Source organism: Mesocricetus auratus, unplaced genomic scaffold (assembly GCF_017639785.1).
Source record: "Mesocricetus auratus isolate SY011 unplaced genomic scaffold, BCM_Maur_2.0 Super-Scaffold_100048, whole genome shotgun sequence".
In the NCBI taxonomy this organism is placed as follows: Eukaryota; Metazoa; Chordata; class Mammalia; order Rodentia; family Cricetidae; genus Mesocricetus; species Mesocricetus auratus.
This window is the reverse complement of record NW_024429225.1, coordinates 6,765,695-6,769,875: the sequence shown is the minus strand read 5'-3', so window position 1 is coordinate 6,769,875 and position 4,181 is coordinate 6,765,695. Positions and strand designations below refer to the sequence as shown.

At 44.3% G+C, this 4,181-nt stretch overlaps 1 long non-coding RNA gene across 1 annotated transcript; it reads right to left on the bottom strand.

The window, feature by feature from the left end:
* Positions 1–298: 298 nt before the first annotated feature.
* Positions 299–3,647, bottom strand: LOC110339245. Its single transcript, XR_005873229.1, has 2 exons — positions 3,470–3,647; positions 299–2,100 (listed from the first exon to the last, which is right to left on the bottom strand). It is a non-coding gene; the product is annotated as an uncharacterized LOC110339245 (long non-coding RNA).
* Between the last annotated feature and the right edge of the window lie 534 nt (positions 3,648–4,181).

Below are 4,181 nucleotides of genomic sequence, written 5' to 3'. Positions count from 1 at the left end.
AGGAGGAGGAGTTAGGGGCCTGCTTTAGGGTGAATGGGACACAGGAGGTCTCTGCTGTCCAGTCCATTTGTTTGTGGTAGCGATGCTCTTTGGACAAGCCAGCCAGCTCCCTCAAAGCCAGCACTTCCGTATGCCCTCTGAACTTGAACTCTTAGTCAGCCCTATAGACTAAGTGCTTCTGTGACCCAGAGAGACTCTTCCAGTCCACAGCAGGTTTCCAAATGCATGGCAGGCTGGTTACTTGGCAACACATCATGGTTTCAGAGAGAGGGAGAAATGAGAGGGAACGGAGGAGGAAGACATTTTACATGTTTCATTCCTTGACGGTGTTATACATGAATATAATGAGCTTCACTCCTATTACTCTCTTATCACCCCCTCTCTCCTGCTGAAAACATCTTCCTAGTAAGCCCCCTGCTATTTGATACCCCCTGCTTGCACCTTGTCTTCCATCAGTTGGAGATGTAGGAAGAATAGAAGGGAGGAGGTCTCCCAGAACCAGGTAGGACAAGGCTATACCACCCAGCCTGGCTGGGCCCAGCACCTCTTCCAGGCCTCAGATCAGCCAACAAACCAAGTGTGTGGTCCTGGCCTCTCAGCTGGACAGCAACCAGGGACACAGAGTTGTGACAGTCCCTGAGGCTCACCTTCAGAGATCCTTGCAATGGCAGCAGACACTCCTGGCACAACCAGCCCTCTAGGCATGTGCCTGTGTAAGTTCTTGGCTCTTCACACAAACATGACTGGGCAGAGACCACATTGGTGGGCCACCAGTACAACCAATCCTGCCATCACAGAATTGAGGTCCAGCATTTTTCCAGGGCATCCTTGCAATGGGGACAATACGTGCTCAGCTGGAGGGGCAGTTGCGCCGTCATAGGGCACCTGCATCCTCAGAGGCACTAGGGGAGGTGGGGGCGAGGGGGCGAGCCCAGCTGCAGAAGCAGAGTCCATACAGAGTAGACGGCCAACCCCAAGCTGATTGTCCTTCCCAAGGTTCCCAGCGTGGAGCCAGAAATGACTATCATCTGAGAAATCAAATACTTTGTTGTATTTTTAGGGTTCTTTTTGAAAAATTGAATTAGATATTTGAGCAGTCCTGCACATTCCAGGATCACACTGGCATAAATAAGCATATTTCTTAGACTTAGGAAAACAGTATGTCGTGCTATGTAGTTGGAGCACAGAGAAACTGTAGGGGCTTTGGATTAACTCAATCTATACAGTTTTTGGTCAGGAGTTTCCTTTGTGGGTCAAGCTTTTCCACAGATATTAAAGGACAGAGCTTTAGCTAAGAGGTAGTGTGAGAGCCAGAGTTCCATTTTAAGTTTTAATTGCTATACCTAAGAGATCCATGAAACAAGAATACTTCCGATTTGTAAGCCTCTTGCCCAAGGACAGGTAGTTCCTGAAATGTTGGAGGCTACTGTTTATGGGAGAGAACAAGCCACGTGTTTTCACTCCCTAAACAAGTTTGCTTGACCCATCTGCACCAGATGTGCTTGATCTCATGTGAGCTGGAGGTCCACGGGCAGGAAATGTCAGCATATATGCTTGCCCCTGATTGGATGTAGACTGGAGGTACATCAGGATGTATGCTTGCCCCTGATTGGACCTGATGGGAAATGCAATAAATTTTTGTTGTTTTGTTTTGTTTTTTCTTAAGTCGCTGCAAACCGTGACTTGGAGCCATTTCTCAGGAATCTGGGTATGGATCTGGCCAGAGCCCATCCATTTGGCCAGTATTTAACTTAAGTTTGCTTCAAAATTGACTTTAAACTGTGAGAGTGGTATTATTTTTTGTTGTTTTTGTTTTTTTGAGGCAGGGTTTTTCTGCATTGTTTTGGAGGCTGTCCTGGAACCAGCTCTGTAGACCAGGCTGGTCTCCAACTCACAGAGATCCTCCTGCCTCTGCCTCCCGAGTGCTGGGATTAAAGGCGTGCGCCACCAACGCCCGGCTTGCTTTATGTTTCAGAAGTAATGAAAACCCTGTTCTTGAGGACTGGAATTGCTCTGTTTTTCTCTCAGTAATCCTGAGCTTGGGCTTGGGGTCTCCTGAACACAGGGAGGCCAATGTACACTCGTATAGCCTTTGCACGTCTGTGGAGAGAAAGACTATGAGGTTAGAGTTGGATTTATCATCTCAGTATCATCTGTCTTCTTTAAAGAACCAGAAATGCCATCTGGCAACAGTAATAACTTGTAGGCTAAACTATGCACGTGGCCACCATAGCTGTGAGGAATCTGAAAAATGTGGGGTTTGTTGTTGTTGTTTGTTTTCTTAGTCAAGTCCAAGGACATGACTTCTTTAAGCAAAATTGAGAATGTTTTAGTGAAAGAAAAGATTTAAAAATGTTTGATTGGGCATCTAGCACTGACTTCCATAAAGCAGAGGCCCATTGGTACGCAGCTTAATCCCACTATGCATCCCTGTAGGGATGCCAGTGAGTTGCCGTTAAGAGGCTTTCCTACATAGATCATTGTCTGTTATTCTGGTAATAAATGCATTTTCAATTTATATAAGTTTCTTCCTCTGGTTATTCAACAAATTAGTTGAATTTAGAAAGAAATGTATTAAAATTATTTCATGTCTATCACTGTCACGAGTGATGCCAAGGAACACTTCCCAGAAGCCAAACATTTGAACAGCTTTAAACAAGGCATCAGATAAACCACAATTATATCCGGGGAAGAACTGCTTGACATGTGACATTAAAATGCAGTTCCCCAGGCAACTGGGAGGAAGCTTCATTCAATAACAAGAGAGCTTCCAAGAACCGCTAAAATTCTGAAGCACCTTTTTATTCTTCATTGACAGTTAAATTACTACTTGAAAGCATTTGTTGACTAGAAAACAAATCTTCCATTCTTGGTAAACCAGATATTCTCCACACACAGCTGCCATCTAATTGACAGATCAGGCAGAAGGTGGTGAAAGACACAGGTTGGGTGTGTGTAGCCTCACTTTCGGGTGGTGGACAGTTGGAGACATCACTTTTTACAGATAGATGTCCACCTATGTCTTGACCATTGATTACATCCTAGGTGAGAGCCTGCCCCTTATTCTAATCAAACATAAATTAAGTCAAGCTTTCTTGTTTGACTGTTATATTGCACAATGTCTGGGAATGTAGTGTGTGGACATTAAGTAGTCAGTGCTATTCAGTGAAATGAATTTATACTTCTGAGATGTAATTCCCTATTTCTACAATTAGCTATCTTACTACGTGCATTAAAAGACAAGCAAAATCAAACAGAACCAAACTCATGGCACTTAGAGTCTAGTTTCATCTTTCTCAAGTCCAAGGTGCTCTGAGACTTCTGAGCACTGACTTTTGATTTTACAGCCATTCAGATGTAAGATTTCCACACAGGACTCAGCAAAGCTCATTAAGATATTTCCAACCCCCAAAACTCTGAAATTGGAAATACCTCTGGACCTAAGTATTGCACCTGAGAGGTACCTTACCCCGTTTCTCTTCATCCACACTTGCCTTGGGGATTTTTGCCTTTCTTTCCTTCTGTACATCTTACTTTCATTGCTTCTAGTGTTTGGCTGGCTGACAGCCGCCTGAATTCCGGCCCCAAGCATGTTCCTCTCTTCCTCCCTTGTTCTCTTCTCCTTCTTCTTTATCCAGCCTGAATTTCTCCTCCTTCTTATTCTCTCTGCCCACCAGCCCTAACTATCCCTCCCCTGCTTAGCTACTGGCCATCCAGGTGCCTCAGACAGGCAAGGTGAAACAAATGGAACACACCTTCACATCGTTAGAGTAACATTCCGCAGCAGAAACAAATGGAACACACCTTCACATCGTTAGGGTAACATTCCGCAGCAGAAACAAATGGAACACACCTTCCCATCGTTAGGGTAACATTCCGCAGCAGAAACAAATGGAACACACCTTCACATCGTTAGAGTAATATTCTGCAGCAGAAACAAAATAACACATTTTGCCAAGTTAAAATAATATTCTACAAGTATTCAAAGCCTAATGGACCATTCTATGAGAGTTTGGAAGATGAGAGTGTTGAGAGAAAAGCAGATGATGGAGGTCTGGTTTGTGAAGTTTCACAGATCTACTCAAGTGATTTTTCTGTGTTAAGAATCTGTGGTTTGGGCTGGAGAGATGGCTCAGAGGTTAAGAGCACAGACTGCTCTTCCAGAGGTCCTGAGTTCAATT